This window comes from Crocodylus porosus, unplaced genomic scaffold (genome assembly GCF_001723895.1).
Source record: "Crocodylus porosus isolate Cpor-Errol unplaced genomic scaffold, CroPor_comp1, whole genome shotgun sequence".
In the NCBI taxonomy this organism is placed as follows: Eukaryota; Metazoa; Chordata; order Crocodylia; family Crocodylidae; genus Crocodylus; species Crocodylus porosus.
Genome location: NW_017728886.1, coordinates 18,895,360 through 18,920,486, shown reverse-complemented (window position 1 = coordinate 18,920,486; position 25,127 = coordinate 18,895,360). Strand labels below are relative to the sequence as shown.

General features: G+C 42.4%; 1 protein-coding gene across 1 annotated transcript in view; it reads left to right on the top strand.

Annotated features, from left to right (window-relative positions):
• Positions 1 to 25,127, top strand: part of ADARB2 (adenosine deaminase, RNA specific B2 (inactive)) — a 170,739-nt gene that overhangs the window by 11,627 nt on the left and 133,985 nt on the right. The gene's annotated exons all lie outside the window — the stretch shown is intronic.

Genomic DNA, 25,127 nt, shown 5'->3' with positions numbered 1-25,127 from the left:
GCACCTTGCCGGGGTCATCTGACCCCGGTGCTCTTTCCTGCCAAGGCAGGGGGTCGGACTAGATGATCTACCTAGGTCCCTTCCAACTCTAGCTACTATGAAACTATGAAACTATGAAAGAATGGAAACTATAAGGGGGTATCTTCTTGGTTCTTTTCCTATAAAGTTATGTTTTGCCGGGGAGAGTACCATTCCACAGAGGTTTTTCCTTTTCTCAAAGCCTGATTTCCACATGATTCTATTGCTGATGTTTCCCTCCGGTATGTTTTACAAATGTCTAAGTGAGTGAGCAATGTAAAGGCTATGAACTGTTTTGGTGTGAGTGCATACACTCACTTACATAGACACAAAATATATATCAGAGGTGTATACCCTCTGGATCAGTGTCTTACAGCGTATTATATGCCACAGGCCAGCAAGGCACTAACTTCTCAGACTTGTATGATTTTTCTGGATTCAAAGGAAACAATGATTTTTAAACACTGAGAAGCCCAATTGAGATTGAATTTGTGCCAGTATGCTTGCTATAATCTAGAAGTACTACATTCTGTTACTTCCCTACACAAATACTCTATGATTTGGGTATGCAAGGAAGTCTTCAATGGAAGTGCTATAGCCTAGAAGATATTATAGAAGACTGAGAGTCAGCGAACCTGAGGTTTTTTCCTCATTTGAAGGAAGGAATTCTGGTTTGCAATGAGTTCTGGTTTGCAGTGGAGTCCTGAGCAAGTGGTGTAATTCCAGTTTCCCTGGCTAGGGACAGACATTACACATAAACTGATTTAGGTGACTAGAAACTGGTTTAAACCTGTAACAGAACAGATGTTCAGTGTACATAAACCAGTTTGAAAATGGCTGAAACCGGTTTGAGATAAACCTGGTTGAATAGATTATCAGATTTAACTAATTTGGGTCAAACCAGAATATAAAATGTCTGTCCTAGACCCCTTGCTGGTTTAAGATAAACCAGACACCCCCAGCATCCCAACATGCTCTCTGGGATGAGTGGGGCTCTCTGTTCCATAACAGGGCTGGCCTCTCCCCTCTACTCCCTGGCTGCAGCTCCGGCAGAGACTGAAGACATAGCAGGTCCTGCCTAGTTTCCCCCTGGCTTCCCCCCCACCCCTCACTGCTTAAGCAGGAATCCCCACTTCCTTCCCTCCCTCCCATCGCCCACAGCACGGACCCCAGCCCCACAGACCCTAGGTATGTGGTATGTTAGCTAATGTCTGTGTGTGTTTCTCTCTCCAATTTCACTGGGACAGGCAGACAGAATAGTGACTGCTTAAGGCTATTTGGAGCTAATCAATAGGTGAGCCAGTAAGCTGTTTAAGAAGAGTTCGAACTAAATGGAGAGAGCATATTGTTTTGCTGATCAGGTGATAATCACTGTTACCAGCCCCCTGCTGGCCTGCTTGCCTGTCAGTTCACTGCAGGCAGTATGAAGAAGCAGGGAGGCGGAGATCGAAAAACTCCGTATCATCAGCAGATGCATGCACTGAACACATACCCTCCCTTGCCTCAGAGTGCTAGCCGGGGGCTGGGGGCTGGCAACGTTCCCACCCCTTGAGCAGCCAGCAGGGAAAAGCCTGGGATGGTGCAGCCAGACATCCCTAATCAGAGGGGCCTGTTGGGGCCTGGCCATGCTCCCCTCAGCTGAACCCTCTGGAAGGGAAGGGAAGGCTGCTTTAGCACCCCCTGCCCTCCCCTCCCCGCCCCGGCTTCTACCCTGAGCCACTTGAGGCATGTGCCTGAATTTCCTCAGTCCAGAGAAAATGTTTGTCCAGTGACAAACCAGTTTAGCCTAGCCAGGTTACACTAACCTGCAAGGATTGAATCAATTAAGGCTTGGGCTTTTTGAATGTCTGTCCCCAGCCCCTGTCTACAAAATAGGGAAATAGTTTTGCAGAGCATGTAATTTGTATGTACATACCACTTATTACTTTAGATCATTAATAGTAGTTCTCATAAACATTTGTAAAGATTGACATTAGTAAGAGAGAATTTCGTCAGTTTATGAAGGAGATTACTGAATGTGATGGCTTGCAACAGGTAGAACAGTTTTGACTCAGAAGATCGCTTTCAGTTTTATGCTTTTCTGATTCTCAAGGAGAAGGACATCCTATAATCCACATGCCAATATCTCCTTTTAATTTGCCAATATCTCCTCTTAATTTGTATCAGCACACTGCACTCTTTTTGAATGCGAGGAGTTGTAACTTTATTTGAGCTTTAAAATAATAATCATCTTGTTAATATTAATGGTTACACCTACCTGGTGCTTCAAATACTTTCCAGAGTGTTCAGCAAATATCTTTTCCTTAATCCTTACTGAACTCCTGAAGTGTGCATAAATTATTAAGAAAAACATACAAACAATTGGAAGTATTAGTGTTGGAGCAAAGTTACAGCTGTGGTAATCCAGGAAGTATATGAGACAAGAATTTCTGCAGATGAAATCTTTTATAAAATCAGCTGTATAGATGGAAGGGATATAGACCAACTTTTAGATATCAAGTACCCTTCCTCAAATCTGTAAATATTAAATTATTAAAAGTATTAAAGTATTAGAAAGGGACATCCACAATGTCTTTACGGCCAAAGGGATCTCACCATTTAGGTTGTTGTGCAATGGTCTCACTGTTTAGGTTGTTGAGCAGAGTGTTGTTACAGGTATGATAAGTGTGATGACCTAACTCTGTTCCTATTTTAAATTACTGAAACTTACAATTTTTCATATGCAAAACAACTCTTCCATACAACTTCCTGAATTAATTACCTTTGATAAAATATATATTAATATTTACTTTTCTAAGACAAAAATCCAGGGTCTGCCCCATATTTATTCAGTAATGTTACCTTTATGAAATACATGCCAGGAAAGGATGAAGTATAATCCATGGCACTTTTGTGCTAATGAGCATAAGCTACTTCAGTAGCCACAATGAACTTAGCTAAACAGTCAATATGTCTCTACCATGGCCTAACAGCCCTATGAATAGGAAGAATTTGATTTGTCTTATTCTACACTAGCCAGTATCATTTTCTGGGAAAGGAATTGCCATGTACTATTCCTTGACTATTGGCACCATCATGATATCCCAGCAGGACTGCACATATTGCATGCCCATAAGCAACATACATATTCTTCAGTGTATATCACTCTCTGGTGGGCTTTTCATTTTTCAACAAACACCCTCCTCGCATGTCATATTGTTCCTGGCCTTCTGGAAGTTAAAATAACAATTGAAAGGTGTTGGTGACCTCTTTATGTCTGTCTTTTCTGTTGGGTGGTTATGGGTTGCCCAACCAAAAGATTTTTATGACAGCACTCAGTACTTCCATTAAAATATTTCTTCTTTGTTTCCACTAATCATTCCTACCAATAGACATAGCCATGAATGACTGGTGCCTCCCGACACTGGGGGGGCACCATGGTGGCAAGTAGGGACCGCCCACAGCTGCCGGCATTGGTGTCGGCAGCGGTGAGTTGCAAGCAGGGATCGCCTGCAGCTGGCAGTATTGGGGGAGGGGGGCGGAGAAGCAAGTGGGGACCACCCGCAGCCACTGCCAGCCGTGTCAGCAGCAACGAGGGGCGGGGTGGGCAGCAACTGCCCAGAGAAGCTGGCTGGCGGTGGCTTCAGCGGCAGCCAATCTCAGGGGGGGCACATGCTCCCCCTATGTGCTGCCTATGGATATAGCAGCAACACAAACCCAAGCACTGAAGGGCTGATGCATATCCCACTGAATTCAACATGTCTTCACATTGACTTTATTTGGGCTTTGGATCAGGCTTTAAATCCACAGGTCCCTTCAACTGTCAAAAGGAATTACAAATTATTTCTTCAATTTACTTTCTTTGTTTCTTTCTCTTCTCTGCCCAGCTGGCTATTGTGTTAACTGAAGTGATGGCAACTGCATTGGCTGCTGGTAGTAAGAATGCCATTCACATTAGGCTGTATTCAGAAGCAGCTGTCTCATGAGCTTTTTAGATAAGTGCATTCTTTCTGCTTGCCTTGCCTGTTGCTCAACTCTGTCTTCAAGCATCTTGGGCTCATATCCTTTAATAAGATCAACTTGGTCCACCTCAAAGTTTGCTGCTGAGGAGCAAAAAGAGAGAACCCTGAAACCCCAATGCAGCTGAGAGCTTTTTTATGGCCTATTCATTTATTTATTTTTATAAGGATGTAAAATAACTGTCATTGGTACTAGGTATGGGCAAACCAGCCTAGATATAATAAGAGTTAATCCCAATAACCACCAATATTTCATTTTTTTCTGAGACCTTCAAAAGTACATTCACCTCACAATATGAATACTTCAGTTTTTCCTGCCTTTGCAGTCCTATTCTCATCAAAGAAGGAAATAATTTGCAGGAAGTGCCAACAATCTCATGGGAGTCTGCACTTTTAATGCTGCAGCCCTAAGGGGTTTGGAACCTTCTGACAGTGGTTGAGGTTCTGACAATCTGAGCTGGTCAGAGCCCAGGGGAAATGAATCTGAGATACTTTTGAATGATCCCTTACAGTACAGTTCTCTAAGATGTCTTCTAATCTCTACTACACAAATGCCATCCTCATTTAGGCCTGATACGAAGAAGTGCACATGAGACATCAGAGTTGTAGGGCATTGATGTCAAATCCTGATGTTCTTGATCAGTCCTTTTCAGCACATCAAATAAATGCAAGAATAAAGAAATCAAGATAGATTAAATCCTCTGGAATGGCCATGGTCTAAGTGGACTTTCTACCCATTACCTAGTGCTCAATCCTACCCAGTACCTAAAGAAACTGAAAATTCCCCATGATAAGAGTTAGTGCTCTGAAGCACTTTACACTATCCTAAAACAAAATAGCTTCCCTTTCAATTTCTTCTTTGTACTTACTCCACATTGTAGATGGGCTATCTGAATATTTTTTACCTTCTCGGGATGTAAATAGAATCTCAAGCCATGATAATTGCAAACATTTCAAAGCAATACAGTTGAAATGATTAAACAAGCCCTCAATGGTAGCTTAAATGTTGGTTGTTAACTTGGTCCAGTGCTAACAGTGATCACTCCACTTAGCAGCATGGAAATAAGAGGAATTAATTATACGACTCTCTATGGGACATGTTATTCACAGGGTGCATCTACACAAGACTTTTTACTCATCTAATGTGCAGTAAAGTATCACTGTCTACATGTGCACATCAATTACTGCACATTAAATTAGTCTAATGTGCTGTTTGCCAGTACATACAGGCACTAGAAAAACAGGGGATTAATTAATGCACTGAAATGCACAGATCGACCCTGATCAGGAACAATTTGCTCCCAGTTAGCCCAGGCAGTAGGGGCCACAACTGCTGCCTGGCTAAGCCCTGACCTCCATGGGGTATGGGGGACCTGTCCTGGCTCCAGGGCAGCTCCCTCCCAGGGCCTGCCTGATCTCCGCATGTCTGGGAGGGAGCTGCCCTAAAGTCTAGACAGTACCCCCACCCCCGCCCCCTAGAGACCAGACCTGACCCCAGTACCCTCTGCAAACCTAGGGCTGGTACCTGGGGGATCCTGAAGCTCCCCCTGGCTGCTGCAAGGGAGCAGGGCAGGACAGGAGCAGCCCTAGACTGAACAGCTCCCATTAGAAGCAAATTTGCTCTCAACAGACACATGTTCAGATGCTTGCCAGTGCCTGAATTTTTGTGCAGAAAATTCAAGCACATTAATTGCATGTGTAGACACACCCACAAAATCCAAGTGACCAGGAAAGATTCATTGAAGAGTAGTAATGACTTACTCATTGAATGAGTAGTAAGACAACAAAGGGGGGAAATGGATATAATTCATGGAAATAATCCATTTCTCTTCTCTCAGTTGCTAAATCTGATCTCAACACATGCAGCTTGGAAAGTGATATGTCACAACACGGACTATGAACTTTCCAGATTTTTTTTTAATTACTCTTATTCCAATGCAGTCCAAGTAGGGGTTCATCATGCAAAATGCTGATGGAGAACTGACATTGGTGGGAACCCAGTATGCTCCCTGCTTATACACTGAGGGCTCTTTCAGTGGTGTCACAATGCAGCATGCTCATTTCAGAAACATCAAGGTGACCTCCAACTACATTTGACCAGTTTACAGATTGTTTTTCTAATCTTATACTCCTACTAATCTATCTCACTCAGTATAAACAGCATTCTTACTGCTGTAAAGCAGAACCATTAATTAAAATTGCCATAACAAATTAGTAATAGAGGGGTACTTGGATTTCAAATGCATATAAATTAAAAAGGAATAGGTATGAAAATCGCATTCACCCTGCTTTGAAATTGCTTAACACTGCTCTTGCTGGTTTGTTCAAAGTAGACTCAAAACCAGGGCTGCTTGTTTGCTTCTTTAAAGATAACGTGATCTGATTGTCCATAGTCATGTGTAGCTGCAAAGAAGGGCTTTTTCCTGTGAATGAGGCTAAACAGTTTGAACCTAGTTTATTCCCAGATTTGCCTAAAGCTTCATTTGCAGTCCAGAGCAATCTGAGAATCCCCTTTGCACTGATGCTTTATGCAGTGCAGGTCAGAGATTCCTATTAATCAACCTAAGTAACATTTTAGCACACAGTGCCATGTAGACAATAATCACTGTGTATGGAAGAGAGAGGTGTATATGGGAAGGGAGAGAGGGAGGGGACGGAGACAATAGCTCATTCCCTCTGAACCGGTTCCCCACAAAGACATGTTTCTCTGTAAGCTGGAAAACAGACTTCATTTTCATATTGTATCAATTGTTCCTGCTTCCCCTCCCTTATTTCTCTAACCAGCCTTGCTTGCCAGCGTTCTTGCAATCATGCCCTCGCACCAGTGCTGCAATTAAGCCAGGGCTCAGGTTGTCAGTGATAGATTTGACTCTGGTGCAAAGTGAGACAGCATGTAGCTGGCGCTGAGTTCTGAGAAGCAGTTCCAATGTGCCTTATGTGAACAGTTTTGTCTAGTCAAGTGACCAGACAGATTTTTTTTAACCTTCTCCTCCCCCATACTATGCAAACAAAGGCAGCTGATAGGGACTTGTGGTGCTTCTGACACTGAAAGGCTAAGAGGGGAGGGAGAAGGAGAGATATGCTTGTGTAATATAAATGGTGCTTGATTTTAGAGCTTCTATTTCTGCCTCCCATTAGCACCTACCATCTAGGGAGGAAGTTTCTTTTTATAACCATGGCCATGCACAGTTGCAACATTTATAGGATTATAGTTTCTTAATGTCAAAAAATTGAAATGGAGCCAAGATGGTTACATAGCACTAGTGGACAAGATATAATTATTGTTATTAAAATGTATATTACTTCAACCCTAATCATGACCTGAGACCCTGTTGTGCTTGGGCCTGTACTCAGACCAAAAGGATGGCTGCTGTGCTGGAGAGCATATAATATAAGCATAAATTGAGAGGGAGCCAATGCATGTAAGCAGACAGATAAGGGAGCACAAGAAATAGTCACAATAGTGGATGCCCTTTCATGTAGAAGAATCAGGACTCTTTAGCTGAAGAAATATGTTTTCTTTAGAAAAACTAAATTGATGGGGAGTCTGAGTGCATATGAGTGTTACATGTCCCTCAGTGCTCCACTGCTCTCCTGCTCCCCTTTCTTCCTTCCTGTGGGTCTTTTGCACTCCCATTCTCCCTTCCCCATGGTTAATCTGTTGATTCAATGATATCATTGCTAACCACCCCTTGAGTTACTACCTTGGGAGCTATCACCCCTATTTTCCTCCCATTGGGTGTATTTTTACTACCTACTGAGCACATCTACACATGCAGTTATGGCACATGAATAAACTGTGGAGCTCATTGCTCCACACTTTATTGCTCCTGGGCATGCCATTGAATGTGCACCCAGGAGCAATTAACTGCAGAGCAATCTGCAGTTTACTCATGTGCAGCACATGGAGCCAGGGCAGAGCAACCCCAGGAGGCAGGGGGCCCCAGGGGTCAACTTGCCAGCCGGAGGCAGCTCCCCCTGGCTCCATGTGCTGCAGAGGAGCTAGCTGGGGCACAAGGGTGCTAGCTGGCAGGCAGCACCGGCACTGAAGCACTCTCATGCCCCCGCCAGCTAGGCAGCATCTGCATGTGCACTGCTGCAGAGTTTTTTACTCCACAGCAGGATAGTGCTTGTACGCTGCTGTAGAGTAAATTAGTTGACTCCAGCCTAATAGGGGTACATATGTAGCTCACTGAAATATTTACTACGCAGCTAATTAATCAACTGCACAGTAAATGTCTCATGTAGAAGTGCCCACTGCCTATCCTTCTGTTCTGAGCTCCTCAGCAGTCTTCCCATGGTACTCTGTGCCACTGTTATGCCCTCTGCTGCTCTCTGCATCCTTCTTGTGCCTTTGGCTACATGAGAGGGAAGAGCTGGTAAGGTAATTAGCAGGGGACTCGCTATAAACTTTCCTGCTTGCCTTCAGGAGAGAACTGCCATACAGGGCCTCTACAGGAAAGGTCTGCAGCATCAGGACCTTGGTGGGAGATACAGCACCGCAGGTGACCAAGCAACAAGAGATGAGTTGGGATTGCAAGAAAACAGAACAGCTTAGCAGATATCTAAGTACTACTTCTGAGTGGTTAGTGACTTGCAAAAATAATAATAATTATTATTATTATTAATGTTAATTAATGGCCCTGCTGCATTCCCAGTCCTTATAAATAATTCTGTTATCTCCCAGGGGGAAATGTACAAAGACTAAAGTCATTTTTCTACAGTATAGAAACCTTTCAGACTATCAGAAATGTGCTATAGCTTTCCAAAATATACAGGTAAGATGACAGATATTCATTTTTCATTTGGTAATTAAACTGAAGAGCTCTTTGTGTTGAAAGTGCACATGGGATTATCATTAAATGACTCGGACCAAGCAGAGTGAAGGCTGGTGGCTGGCTGTTCTTGTAATGTAATTTTTAAATTATTATTCCATCCATCCCTCTCAGCAGACAGCATTTGATTTCTTATTCTCAGAGTGTATATTGCTTATTAAGTAAGGATAGTGAGTCACAGGGTGGACTTTGCTAACTTTTGCTGTTTACTAAACCAAGCTCTCCTAACCAGAGAGGTAATGATGAGGATCATGTGATTTGTGGAGAATTATTATACATACAATATAACAGTGTGAGAGTTTGTCTGGAATGATGAGATCCTTGGCAATGAACTGGGCTAGTTATGACATGAAAGCTTGAATCCCTGTCTAGTGCCATTGTCTTATAAAACTTTCTTTAAAAGCTGCCACTTACAGCTGTAAGTGTTGTTTCTCCTGTGTTGCTTTTTGGCTAAATGAGCTGGAGACATTTCAGACAGCTCCCAGCAAGTTGGACTTCATTTGAGCTCCATCTTTCTCTTGGACTTGTGTCCTCATATTGTTTACAATGATTTATTATTATCTAATTTACACATGCTATGATCATTCTGCTTCACTCAATGGGCAGTAAGAAAAGTGCCCACGGTGATCCTATCTCTGCTTGGTTCCACACAAATCCTTTTTGAGTTTAGATGACTGCTAAAGAGATTTCAGAGTTGCATTCTGTATCTGTCTGTCACTGATATCCACATCTACAATGCCCTAATTATTCAAACAGATTTTTCCATTCAGATCCAAAATCAGGCTTGTACCGAGTTGTTTTACGATGGCTGACTCCCTCTTGTGGTGCTTCTGCCAATTGTATGTGATGAATCCCATTGCTAAGTAATGAGATTGAACGATACATCAAAATTACAAAGCACCCTGAAATATTCAGTGACTCACATCGTCCCTTTACCTGAACAGCCCAGTGACTTTCTTATTAGGAAGACATTGTCATATGCAGTAGTAATAGCAGTTTGTTCTATTGTTACTGCTTGTGGGGGAGCCTTCATTGTTTTGGAGCACTTTGTATTAGTTTAGTTAGTTAAGCTGTCATTCTATAGTCATGTTGGACAAGAACAATTTCTGCATCAAACCTTTGGTCTCATCCAAACTGCTTAGGCAACATTACAGTGTGAAAAAGAATATACTTAGGACCACACACAAATGCGCGCACGTGCACACGCACACAGTCCTATACACAGACACACATTTGTAGTCCTAATTTTGTATATAAATACTAAGAAAGAGAAACAAAAGGCTTTGGAACCATATATTAGGGCCATACTCATGCACACATTATGTGTGATCCTTATTTGTAGAAAAACAGACCCTGTGTATCTTTACAAAGCACATAAAATATACTTTCTTAAGGCCTTAATTTTGGGGCTGTTGTGCACCAACAAGCTCAACTTATTTTGGAGCTAAGGGTGCTCAACACTCTGAACATCAGTCCCATCATGTGTGCTTGATGAAGAAACATCTTTGCACCCAAACAAAAGTCCTGAATGGAAAGCAAATCATTGAACATTTATTAGCTGCTTGTTTTTATATGCAGAAACTAGAAGTGGGCACCCAACACCAACAGAAACAGAATTAGATTCCCTATTAACTCAAATGTTAGACAACTTTGAATATAAAACAACCTCCAATAATTAGATTCTATATATGAAAAATTTAAAAACAATTGTTGTGATTTTTCAGGTATACAATCCAATTACTGGAGGTTTGCTTTGAATTTCCACTGCTACAGCATGGACAATAAATCTGGGGGATCAGGTGGCCCCCCTTGCCCTCCGCCTCCCCACCTTTTCTCCCTGCAGCCCTTCCCCCCACCTCTTACTGCCAGACCCTGCTCTCCTTGAGCCTGTGGAAGTGAGGGGGAAATTTGAAAACACTGACTTTGAAATAAACAGGTCTATAGTAATAGACTTAGTTCATGCAGAATTGATGCATTTTACCATTTCTGAAACTGCTGCAAGTTTTAGCATCAGTACTCCAAAAGCATCCTTTTAAGCAGCATGTTTGTATCTATTTATATGCAGCTCAAACTATGCATGATATTAGTCCAAAGCCAAAAGGTTAATGATGTACCATATAGTCCAGTGGGCTGGACCCCAGCAGAGTCAACAGCGTTTCAAACCATGGTGAACCCACAGCTCAGCACTGCTCAGTATGTGTGTGTACTCTAGATACCCTCACAAAGGAGCCATGTGCTAATTAGCCCCACGCTCATGACTGAAAGCAGGTATTCTTGTCATGAGTCCTGGGATCCTCCAAAAATATGCATGCAGATGAGGTAGAGGGCAACCTGGTCCTGCTCTACTTCATGGAGGACAGGGCCACGCTAATTATATGTGACAGGCTGACAGAGAGGGTGACAGAGGGATTCTAGGTGGCCCCATATGGTGGTGTTTGCTAGTCATTTAAGGCTGGTGAATTAGCAGTAATCACTGGAAATGGGAAAGAAAGAAAGGCACAGCTTAGCTGAGGGAGTGAGGAAGAAGTTGAAATATATTCAGTGGAGTGGTTCACCATAACTTGAAAAGGAGTTGGTGCTGAGAGGTACTGTGCACAACAGGCAATACCATAAATTTTATTTGGATGGGCTGTACTTGTGGTAGGTTCTTATCAGCATCTCAAACTTTTGGCTACAACCAAGCATTTTTGGCACCAAGGGAAGGGTGTCAGGGCTGGCTCTGGCCTTCCTGGTCCCAGCCTGGTAGCACAGTATCTCCAGGCCAAGTGCCAGTTCCCTGCAGAGGGGACACGTGCCTGTATTTTTCAAGGCAAAACACATACACAAAAAAGGTTCCCATCAGTATATTTGCCCAGTGTGGACCATGTGTTTTATGGTCATGCTCCATGCTGGCTGCATTTAATCAACCTCATAGTTGGTTTCCATTAACAAATGCATGCTGCTTTTGGCAGCAGTTCAATAATGGGCAGTGTATTTAATGACATTTCCTTCTATGCAAATATAAGACGAGAAGCCTTTTCCCCCCATGTTGATTGAAGTGTGGGGAAGAACCCTTATATTTCTTATATTTCAGTTAATACAGTAATAATTGTATTTGGTTTCTCATTTGTAAAATGAATTATGTGAGCATTTGTTAAAATAAAAGTTTTCAAAAACTATTTAAAAAGGTCAGGGATATTACATATATTGGTTGTTAGTGTTCACATATAACAAGGTTTCAGTTATCACTCTTGAAAATCAGACGAATTATATGTATCTTATTAAGTTGTTCTCTTCAGTTACTCTTATGCTTCAATATCATATAATACAGATAAGCTTCTGAGACAGAAAAACTCTATCGAAGAAGCATGAGTTTAAGGTATATAGGTAACATTATTTTCTTCTCCAACTTCTTCTCCCTCCCTTATTTTCTCCTGTTGTTGTTACTGTTGAAAAGTTTTTCCATACAGTAAAACATTTTTCCATACAGTAAAAAGTGATGGCACCTCCCAGCTGCCTTTTCATTTAGGATAAGGGTTTGGGTAAGAAAGCAGCTACTGTTGGGTACTCCTACCTCATAAGCAGCCCCTAGCCGATAACGGGACCTGATGGAACGGAAACAGAATCCAGTTCCATCATTTGTAAAAAATGGAATTTTCCCTTAAAAGCAGCACCTAAGATGTTACTGGCAGCTCTAACTCTTAAATCAAGCACTCACAGTGTAAATACTAAAGACAAACCTGGTATAAATTCACTAACCTAAATTCATGGTGTCCTGTGTCATACCTTTTTCAAACAAAAGATTGCTGATGCTTTTCACACAAGTCACCCGTACGGACTATTTTGAGGAATAAGGATAGAAGTTGTGAATTGCCCAAAACAACGTGCTTACATTATGTGAACAAATGTGAACAAGCTCCAGTTTCTTCAGAGGAATAGCCTTAGAAATACTATGATTTTCTGCTTGTGGCTTCTCATTGTGTAGCTGCTTTTTTTAGAGACTTTCTTATGAACTATGCACTGTTACTCAGCAAAATAATTATAATCAGCTTTTTCCTTCCTATGTGGGTCATTGCTTTATTAGGTTAAATACAATGAATAATGTGCGTCTCCAAGGTCTTGTGGGAAGACTAGGCCCTGCAACGTTGACTTCACATCATGTTTGATAATTAGTTTGTATCTGAATCAACTTCGCACTAACTGTACTCTTAAGGAATAATCCTTACAGGGATGTTAAAAGATAAACTCATTATTCCCATCTGCCCTTACTCTTCTTCCTCTCTCTCTCTCTCTCTCTCTCTCTCTCTCTCTCACACACACACACACACACACACAAACACACACACACACACTCACACTCAGAATCTCTCTTTCTCTTTGCCTAATGATCCATATACACTAAAAACGTGGAACAATAGTTCATAATAGCAGCACAATTAAACCACTGAGGTCTGATGGTTCTGGTCATTCAGAGAAACATGAGTAGAGTGGAGATGTATACATGAGTAGAGAGGAGATTGGGTAGTTATAGTTAAACCCAACTATGCTGCCCCAAAGTACTCATAAATCAGGTGTGTATTCATCAACGAATGCAGGATGGCTAAAGAAGCATAGCAAGTGGGTCAAGGGAATGTTGGCTGATGGTACACCAGAAATAAAATCAGGGTCCTTAATGGCTTGTTTTCATGGCAGCAACAATGGGGAGAGATGAATCAGTGTGATACATAACAAAAGAAAATGAGAGTCAAATTGCATAGCTGCATATCAGTAGTTCAAACAAGAATGGAAATGCATCACGTAGCCCCAAATTTTCTTTATCGGGCAAAAAACCCAAGTAGTGGCACTTGGAGAACCAGTACAATTCAGGATTAGAGATATCCCAAACCATTGGCAATTATTATGCATGTCACCAAACCCTTGCAAACCTGCCAAATAAGGCAACAGAGAATACAGGAGGATGCCTATAATAACTTCAAAATGAGACTGTTACAGTGAGGGTGGTAATAGTATGAAAAAGTGAACTGTGCTTGACACAGGCCACAGAGGCAAGCAGGTCACCAGACAGATGTTTACCTAGAACAGCTAACGCCCAAGAAAAAGATGGTGACACATACAAGTAATAGCATGTATCATATATTGGGACTTGGAGAACAGCCCAAAGTTTATATTATCTCCACCCAGAGTTTGCAGTACATAAAAACACAGCTATATTTTGCTGCTACTTCATGCTTGTTCAGCATATGTCCATAGCTGGCATTAACCAAAATCCTTACCCTACTCATATAAGGGCAACTAATTCTGTCTTATTAGTGTAAGGAACTGTTGCTATTGTTTCTAGCAATAGCCTAATAGCTACAGTATCCTACAGAAACTCCCTCCTTTTCTTCAGTGGTCTGCCTTGACCTCCAAACACTGTTTGTCTGCAGTCTTTGGTGATGACGTGTTTCAGGCATAAAGCTTATTGTCAAGGTCTACCTGGGACATACTAATTCAGTTCTGCAGTGCAGAGATTTTTGCCGACTTTTCCCAAAATACACAGTAGCACATTCCCCCTGGACATTATTAACACCTCACTGTCCCTACATAATTGTGATCTGGGGTCCAACTCCAACACTGATTTGAGCAGGAGGTGTGCCAGCATAAAGACGACAACATTTTGCCCAGGGCAAGCATCCAAGGTCTCCCTGCTACTTTTTTCTATGAAGGTAGCATTTTTGCCCTTGTGCACTCATGTTGGAGGATGATTAGGGATCTTAGAAAATGTTTTTTTCTAAATTAACATAGTCAAATGGTAAACGTATAGAAGTTTTGAAAGCCAAAAGCTAAAATCCCCTAGGTTGCCATAGAAACACCAAGCAGAAAAGGAGACTTTTTGTATATTTTTGGAATATGGTGGGGGGGGTTGTCATAATCATAATAAGCGTTATGATAGGAAGTGCCCTCTGCTTTTCCAGGGTAAAACCTTCAGCTATATGTTTTACATCTCGGCTTTGAGGGAAATTAAAATAGGAGAGGGATGTGGATGCAGCTGTCACTGTGTTCTGTAGAACAGTGACAGGGAATAAATGAATAGCATCCCCCAAAATACTGACAAGTTACACTGCATAAATTTGCCTCTTTAAATTCTGTATTCATAAAAAAAAAGGGCTCAATAACATGACTTTCAGATTAGCTAGTCTTTGATGTAGATATTTTGAAATCTTTCTTTCTATGAATAGACTGGAGCCAAGGAAAATTGTAAATGCAGACAAACATACATGCTTGCCTGGAGCTTCCTGTGGAGACTTCTATGAATTTACAGAGAACGTAGACCCAAAAAACAAATACAAAGTCCAGCTTGTATCTTTTACGTATCAAAAATCAACAAAACAAGCAGAAGTAAAAATGTCTAGGTGCCCTAGAGAGAGGACATGTGAGCCATCCTCATTATTTAAACGAGCCCAAAACAAGCACAAATCCCAACAAAGAGTCCCCGCTGTCTATCAGGACTGGCCTGTGCAAGTGAGAGGGAACAAGCCAGCAATAACAACAGGTCACAAGATACAAGCCAACAAGACCTAATTGATCAGCAGGAAAGACGGAAACATTTCAAAGACAAGCCAAAAAAGTCTTGCCGCCTGCCTTTGACAGAAATTGATCTAAGTAAATTAAGCACTTGTAATGTGGTGGTTAGCAGCGTAAAAAAAAAGAAGAGGTGGTTGGGAGATCAGTGCTGCTCGTTTATCAGGTTCTGCAAGGCTAAGGTTCACGTGCAGAAGCACAGACTTCCCAGCAATAAATACAGAAGCAAACAGGTAGTTTCTGGTGAAAAAGCTCAAGATGTAGCAAAGACACCTTGGGATGGATGGAGCAATGCTGGGAGGAAGGAGATACTTTATTTGCTTTGGCGGGAGGAGGGGTTAAGGGGTGAATGTTATCAAGGGTCCCTGGTGAAAAAGCAGGCACCCTCTGTGTCTAAAAAACCTCTGAGTTTCACAGAGATAACAATGAGAGCTGTACAGGATGGTTCTGCAGCGTAGAGACAACATCGAAACTTCCTCTAAGAAGACCTATGTGATATACAGGGAACAGCATGTTCTGAAGGAGGCTGATCTGAGTTTTGAAACTGTAACCTATACTTTACTTCTTCCCAAATCTGTAGGCTAGCATGGCATTTGTCCTTAGTTATCCTAATCATGAAACTATTAACTGGACAATTTTTGTTTTAGAAAATACCTACATGTCTTTAACCAAATCTGCTGTTGTTCACACTGCTGGGAATCCCCAGACACCACACAAGTTCATACCATTACTTCATACATGAGCATGTGGAAATAAGAACAGATTTGGCCCCATGGATTTATAATAAATGAAATAGGAAATTCACTCCAAAACATATTGCAGCTGTTTCTCATTCCATTGTGCAGCTGATAAACAGGTAATCTCCCATTCAGGCCTCTATATTTAAATGCACATAGCAAAAAAGTTTACCTATCTCCATCTGAACTATTTTAGTTGAATAACTCTAGTTCTTTGCTTCTTGTCCCTATTAGATGCAGTACAGAAAAGTCGCTACTGGTTTTTTTTATTTCTTGACACATTTTCCTCCTGCTCTTGTTAAAAAGCTTTAGTTTTGGACTAAAACAGAAGTCTGTTGGAAAAAGTATATTTTTAGTGAACTCCACACAGACATTTCTCCTCATAATGGGTTTCCATCATTGAAGTGATGGAAGTTTTGCTACTGATTTAAGTGACTGCTGGGTCCACCAGCCCAAGAAATGGAGGCTACACTGCTTACCATGGTAAAGCAGCCAGAAAACATATTGCTCTGCAGTTTATTGCTCCTGGGAAGCTCCCAAGCACATGGTTTATATGTGCACTTGGACCACAGCACATTGAGCTGGGTCACATCAGCCCCAACTGGCAGGGCACCTGGGGGTCAGCCGGCCAGCCCAGGGCTGCTCCGACCAGGCTCAGTGTACTGTGAAGCGGCTGGCTGGGGCACAAGGGTGTTTCATTGTGGAGATAGCCAGCAGGGAGCCCCCGCACTGACCCTCGTGCCCCAGCCAGCCCCATCAACATCTACACATGCACTGCTGCACACAACAAAACTCCTGTAAACTGTAGTTACAAGTCCTACCCTGCTGCAGAGTCTGGTTCGTGCGCCCTAATAGGGTCGCACATGTAGGTGCTGAGACCTTTCCTGTGCAATTAATTAGTCATCTATGCAGTAAATGTCCCATATAGACATGCCCATTTTGTAGTTTTCCATCCAACAATGTATATCTCTGTTTTCAATTTACATGTATGGCATGTAACAGCAAAAGTGGAATCAATAGTGTAGATATATACTGTACCTGTATCACAAAGGTTAGTGCAGTTGGAAAATAGCTGATGAGGACTAGAGGTAATGAGCTGAAACATCCTGAAAGTAATTCCTAGCAGCACTAAAGACAATAATATAACTTCACCTGACATGGGTAATCCTCAGTAGACTGAGGAGGTATAATTTTTTCTGGAAGGGAGTTTTGTGGTCCACTGAGAGTTTGAGTGAGATATGAGATATATCTTGCAAGTGAGGAATGGCTCATAATTCACTAGAGGTGGAAGCTAAGCAGAGTTGCAGAGGTCATTCTTATTTTATCACAGCAAGAAAGATGCCCTGCATATCACTCATACCTTTCACGCATTTAGTTATAGGGATAATTCTCATTTTAAGAAATTGTTCCTATTTTTATTAGAAGGCTTTTTTTTTGTATTTTTGGTGATAGTTTTTAAAACACAGACACAGACACAGGATATTTGCCTTGAGGCCCTGATAGCAGACTCCAGTTTTGGCAGGGTAAATACATTGCATGCCATGTGTGTTTTTTCTTGAGTACTGAACCATTGACCTTGCCTTTTCTTAGCATTTTTCTCCTCTTTGGTAAGAATTTTTTTTGCAGTCGCAGTGCAGAGACTAGAAGGACCAATAAAGCAGCCAAAAGAGTCTTCCAATCTATCTCCCCTTGTGCTTCCAGGCACCCAGTATTCCTACCGGAAACATTTTTGTGTTCATTTTTCTCATACTAATTTTCCAATCCTAATTCTAATGGGACACTAGATTCTACCTTCAGCCTCTTTCAGATCTCTCTTTCACAGCACAGTTGAAACACCAATGTAAATCATATAAATTGTTTTTATTATTTTATTCATTTGAAAGTTTCCACTTGCTTTTAGCTGAGTCCTTTCTTGTCATTAGAGGGACTTTACCTTAAGTAAGAGCTGAGTAAAAACTGGACCTAGATCTGTTCCTCTTTTTGTACACAGTGAGCAAGCTTATCCCCTCAGATGCACAGGTGGGGCTCCACTAAACCTTGTGGAATTGCACCAGTTTAGACCTAATGTAAAGTCGGAGGAGAAATGGGCTTCGTAAATCTGCACCTATTTCCATGTAAAGTAAACAGCCTTTTCACTTTTTGCCTGTGCTCTTAATGTAATAAACATCTACCTGGTAATGCAAATTCTCTGTAATTCCACTAAAATTCATGGGATTGCAGAGAGGATGAATCAGTAGAGGTTGAAGCTGTGAACATACAAGGCTATGTCTCTTCATGTGCCAGGCAGCCTTCCCTCCGTCTTTTACTTGAAGTGGGATTTAGTGATATAAAAACACAGGCATATGAAGAACTCTTCCCATCTTGAATCTGATATTCATCTCACCAAGGAGTAACTTTGGTGAGGTCACCAGCGTTACACCAAAGCAGAAGCCGCTGTTCCAAACTTTTGCTGTTTCGTGGGCAACCATACTGAGCAAGTGACATGCTGTAGGGAATGCCATACGATGGTCATGAACAGTGTAGCCTGCAAGCCATGGGTTGGGCACAGGCACCACAAGTCTAAGGATATGACAGAGCTGCAAATGAAGGTCCCACACAGTGACATTAACCATACTAGTGTCAGTCTAGCTACAGGTAACAGTAATAATGAAGACATGGTGCCATGGACTTCAGGCAGGGGCTGTACAATTCAAGACCCCTAGCTACATGCTCATCTGTACTGAAACCTGAGCCTTCACTAGTACTGTTATCCATGGTAACTAGATTAAAGCTGATGTGAGTATGCTTACATGTGCCACGATCATACCTTCAATTGCAGTGTAGACATAACTTTGAAACCAGACTCACTCTTTATGTGTTCTTCCGACATTACTTCAGTATATTGCTGTATCACAGTTTTTCCAGTATTGGGTTTATTGCATGTAAATCAGCATTATAGAGCCATGAACCTTGGAGTCAGCTAAGTGAGGAAGAGGGGAGTAGATTTCCTAGCACACGTGTATGTGAGCATCACTGTACTAATCAATTTTTTAAAATATCAAAATGTTTTCCTTTTATGAGATTTATGAGTTAATTCCAGCCTTATCTAGTGTTGTAATGAGTGAGATAACAATACGGCAAAAAATACATTAAAACAGTGGGACACAGGGTGATTGAATTACTGGAAGTGCATTCTAATAAATCCCCCATGGATGAAGAGAGTGCATCTATGTGTCAGTGTGTGGCATGATTGGAAGCTGGAAATCTAAAGGAAGTAATCTGAGCAGGTGATTGGTGAGGTCAAAGGGGCACAAGAAAGGAGGCCTCATTTATCCTATTTATATGTATGATAGTAGCACAAACATAAATAATCCACATGTAGGGGCATTCTTGTAATAGCTGTGGTTTCAGTGCTAATTAATGCACTGTTTCCAGTTTGAAGTATTATTAATAATCCTAAAAATCCTATTATTCCTTGACTTCAAAATAAAGAAAGTGACTTCAGAATTTGAACGGTGGATTCTTCTTTTTATCTGGCTAGCGCATATTTGCCATGAATTTTTCTGTAGCTGTTACATTTTTGCATTTAAAGGGCGAGATAAGAGATGATCTCTGGTTCTGTTGTATACCGGAAACATATAGTAATCTCATTGCCTGTCAATGAGTATATTATTGTACAGTTGCTCTAGTATACAATTTTTTAAATCATACAGGGCAAGTCCTGAAGTCCTTACTCAGGCAAAGCTGAAGTCAGTCAATGTTGGCACTGTATTAAAGGGTGACATTTGCATTAAGTATCTGAGAATGATGTGTGATGCATTAGAGAGTCATGTTAGTTAGTAATATGTCTGAGAGATATGTATATAACATTTCAGGAGGTGCTTTTGAGTCTGAAGATGGTACTAAATAAGAGGGCGACATTTGGAAGAAGACTATGGGAAGAATATGGAATCAGTTTTCAAGATGTGGAGTGAAATACTGCTGCCAAATGAAGTCAGTGACAAAATTCTCATTGATTTCAAGAGGGCTGTATTTTCACCCACGTATTTTTAAGAAAATACATTTAGTAAACATTTGGAATCTGAAAGACTGAGATACTGCAGATTTAAAACAACATGGATGGTTATTCACCACTAGCTGCCCGGTTTCCATTCATGTTTTGAGGGCTTAATAAATAAAGCATAATTATCTCCTCTGTTTATAAGCTGGTGCTTGTTCTCATTCTGTGGTTAATGCCATTGAAAAGCTATTTGAGGCCCTACACATGTATGAGGATCAATTCAAGGTTTAAATTGCTTTTAATGGCTTTTTAATGTCAATGCAGATAACTTCAAGTGGCCTAAAGAGATGGTGATAAAAACGTAACCATTTGTTTGGTAGGTTACAGGTTTGCAAAGGGACACTGGAAGCTAAAAGTTGTCAGATCCTGTGCCTCCGACTGAATCTCCTTCTCAAATATTGTGATTTCATAACCATGTTGTTTTATTTTTAATGGTTTTTCTCCTCTGTTGTTTTGTAAAAAACCACAGCTCATTGAAAAGGAAAGGTGACCAGCTCACCAGCTAACTATAGATGGGAAAGGGCAAAATAAATCGTATGTAAAGTGCTATTAAATGCACACTGTACAAATAAAGAAGAATATGTTTGATCTAACCTGCTTTGATTATATTTAGAGGTGATTGGGCTAAATGCAAGGATTTTATGAAATTTTATGGTCCATTTGATATGCTGGAGACCAGACTGGATTTGTTTGGGATTTTTTAGCAATTACTTGTAACAATATCAGGTAAAATAATTTTCAAAGGGAAGCATGATTATTAAGTTGACAGTGTCCCTTTAATTATGTTGTTTAAAACCTTTCTAACAAAGCACATCAGATAGTGAATTGTTGCGGGAAGACTTCATATTCACGTCATGATTGCTCAGTCTATACCATATCACTCTAGATGTGCTGGCCCATGTTCTGATAGTTATATAATCTGCATTTCACTTCCAACATGTTTTATTTTGGTACTTTAAAGGGGGGGGGTGGAACATTTAATCATATTTTCCAAACGTCATTTAATCATATTTTCCAAACGTCCCTCTTATATCTATTTTTTTCCTTAAAGAGTTATTTTTATCATCTATCTTCTACCTTGTATCACTGCGTTATTTTCACCAGTTAGAGGGAAAAATGAAAGGAGTTACAGGATACAGCAGACTGACAGCAAATCATAGCATGGATGTTCCCTTCAGAATGACAGTTATGCCCTAGATGGCATAGTGAGTAAATAACTCATTCTGAAAAACTCCTTCTTTCAGACAGTTGTTAAATTGGAGGTATTACAAAAAAGGAACGTAAGAATTATTGTTTGTTCCGTGGTCATTTTTCTTTGGTTAAGGATATCCACCTCTTTTTTTGCCTTCTATAAGGAACCAACTTAAAGGGGGGAAAAGGCAGATTTCAATATCACAGCAGAGCCAGATAGTGTCAGTATGGTTTATGGTCACTCAGCATTTTCATTATAAACCTGTTTTCCAGGTGAGCCATGAAAATTCCCCTAAGAGCAGGCATCAGTGTGAAGTCCAGCCTCATTCTAGACAGAAACGATCTTTTCAAGCAGTTTGGGGATCAAACATGTCCATTTGAAAATACCCATAGTGTAAGATAAAGAATAAAAAATAATGATTTCAGATGATGTTGTTAGTGCTGTTTCATTCCTATAACTCAGAAAAGCAGGCTACGGTTTAAGCTAGAAATTTGTAAGAGTATAGTATAAAATAATTATACCTCCGGATGTATTTTAAGACATTAAAAGGACCAGTTTATTTTACTGTATTTACTTGATTCCAAGATAAGGGGTTTTTCCCCATTTAAAATGGGGGGTCCCTCATCTTGGAATTGAGTACATGGTGGTGGGGTAGTTGGGCCCTGGCCCTGGCCCAAGCCCCAGCCTGGGGTCAGGAATGAAGCCGCAGCTGTCCCCCACTGCCTCTGCCTCTGCCATCTCTCCCACGGCCTCTGCACCGAGCCTCCCAGGCCCAGCCAGAACCACCGCTATTGCTGCTACTGGGCTGGGCTGGGACCAGACCAAGCACACGCTCCATGCCATACCCTGGAGCAAGGATGGAGCCTGCAGCTCTAGAGAAAGGGTAAGTGGTGGGGAGAAGGCAGGGGAGCAGAGGCTGCGGGGAGGGAAGCAGGACGCCAGACGACTAAGGTTTCAGGGTTCAGGCAAAGTCCCCAGACACTGCGGGAACAGGCACAAGGGGGGCAGGTAAGCAGGGAGGAGTAGTAGGGGGAAGGCAGCAGGGGGCAAGATGAAGGAGGCAAGGGGCCGGGGTCAGTGTGCTTACCCCCCCACCTTCCCCACTGACTGCCTCCCTAACACTTGCTTCCCACTTCTTCTACCACTGCCTGCCCCTCATATGGCCTCCTGCCACTGCTGTCCCTACTGTAGCAGTGAGGGAGAGAGATTTAAGATGACTTTCCAATAATTATATTCTCTACCTGGAAAATTATAACAAATTTATAAATTTTCCAGGTAGAGAATCTAATTATGGGGGTGAGGGGTTGTTGTCTTAAATTCAGGGTTATCTTGGGTTCAGGTAAATACTGTTTTTAGGAAAGCAAGTACTTCCTATGGCCAGTAAACACTATAACAACTCAGAAGTGTCCAAGTGTTCTCCTGATCCCTGAGAACTGCAATGAATATTTTGAAGCTTTTGTCTTTTTAGCATGTCAGTAACCAGTCCCCACATCGTTGGTTGCTTTTTACTTTAAGCACTTACAAGTAGCATTGTACAATAGCACTTGAGTCAATCAAGAAAACAATGGCCATTAAAAATCACTGTAGCTCCATTGTATTAGAGAAATTACTTGTTCGGGACAGCATGAAGAAAGAAATTTAGAATCAGGGATTAGGGACTGAGTTGATTTTTCTCATATCGGTTTATAAAACTGTGTCTACCCAGTATATCAGGTGGACAAGTGATTCACATTTACAAGAATACATAAAATCTAGCTCTTCTAGAGACTGCGTTAACAACCTCTGGCCTCCTAAAAAAATAAAGAAAGTTTCAACACAACCCCATCCCCCCGTTCCCCATTTGGCTTTTCCCCATCAAGAAAAAGGTGTATGGACAGGCCTTGTTGTGTCCTCTGAACACTGAAAGGGTCCACAAACCAATTTTCAATCCAAGTATTGTTGTCAGTAGTCCCTTGATACAATGAAGATAGTACTTGGCAGGCTATGTCTAGGGCACCTTTTCTAGCCTCCGTCCCATATGCAGTATAAACAGAGTGGGTCCTCAATAGGCCTGCTCAGTAACGAAAGCTGCCGAATTCCAGTTCTCAGTACAAAACAACTGTCATATAAAAATCACCTCCCCATGGGCCCATGACTAGGGGCTTTCAGTAATCACTAGCACCTGCCTCCTTGCTACTTACCCATCACTGTAGGATTTGCTTCTTTTTTAATGTAGAGGGGCTGTGGTGCATCAGCAATCAGACCATACTTTGCAGGCAGGAAACCTTAACCATATGGCAAGGAAGAGCTAGATGACTGGAGGTTTCTGTTCCACGGGAGCCTTCATCTGCCTTTGAAGCCATTGTGAAGTATTTTTACTTCATCTACCTGTTGAGGCCTTTTTTTTATTTTATTTTTGGCTCATTATGAATCTGCCATGAGCAGAGATCCTGGTTTTCTCTGTTTAAAAATCCAAGTCCTCTCATAAAACCCCAAATCACAAATTCTCTGATTAAAAAAACACAAAACCTGCTTTATTCTTCAATTAAAATGAAACTCCACTATATATATAGCTATCAATTAAACACAATGCTTTCTTGATATATTTACAATTTTAAAGCAATTTGGAAGCCTATCAATGCCTCAATATCTATAATAAAATTCAAAATACCTATTAATTTTGGCATTTGATATTTTAGTTTTTTATCATGGAAAATCAGAGCTGCCCCTGCCCCCTTCCCTCACCAGGATGTGGGTCCAGCTGTGGCTGTCCCTCCCTGCCTCGGTGCTTTGTGGCACTGAGCAGCCCTGTGACCCGGCCATTGCCACTCGCTCCCAAGCCACAGCCCCTCAGCCCTGCTGGTGCCCCTCACTCCAAACCCAGAGCCCCGTAGCCCTACTGGTGCCCCTCATCCCTCAACCGCAGTCCCCTGGCCCTGCCAATACCCCTCACTCCCCACCCGCAGCCCCCTGGTCCTGCTAGTGCCCCTCACATCCCGCCCACAGCCCCCTGACTCTATTGGTGCCCCTCACTTCTGACCCAAAGCCCCCTGGCCCTGCCAGTGCCCCTCACTACCCACCCACAGCACGCCACAGCCCTCACCACCGCTGAAAGGGACCTCCAGCTTCCAGGGCTATGGGGCTAGGGGCCTGGGTCCACAGCTCCCTGCTCCCCTGTGGGAGGCAGCAGCTGCTGCAGCCAGAACAAAGTACAAAGCCCGGCATCCCCCTCCTCCATGGGCAGCATGGCTGGAGCAGAGCCCATGGAGGGTGGATGCAGGCTGGCGGCTGTGGGCTCAGGGCTCCCCACCCTGCTGCCCCCACCCCCTGGGAGCCTCTGCGGCACAGTGGGCAGGACCTGGCTCAGCAGCGCAGAGCAGGGCAGGGAGGCTTGGTGCTGCTGTCAAGAACTGCATGTGCGCCACCATGCCGAGGTGCTCCCTGCCCACCCAGCAGCAGCAGCGGGGCACAAGTCCACACCCCCACCCCTGCTGCTGCTGGGTGGACAGGGCTCCTGTGGAAAGGGGAGACTCCCCACCCTGCTCTGCCCTGCCATGCCAAGTCTCACCCACTGAGCTGCAGAGGCCCCAATGACAGGGCAGCAGGGCAAGGAGCCACAAGCCTGCAGTGGGCAGCCCACATCTTCCCCCAACCCTGTGCACAAATCTGGGGGGGCACGTGCCCTCCATTCCTTCCCTGGGAGTGCATGCAGTGGTGGGGAACCCCCCCCACCCCACACACACACACACGCGCGCGCGCGCGCACACACACACACACACACACACACAC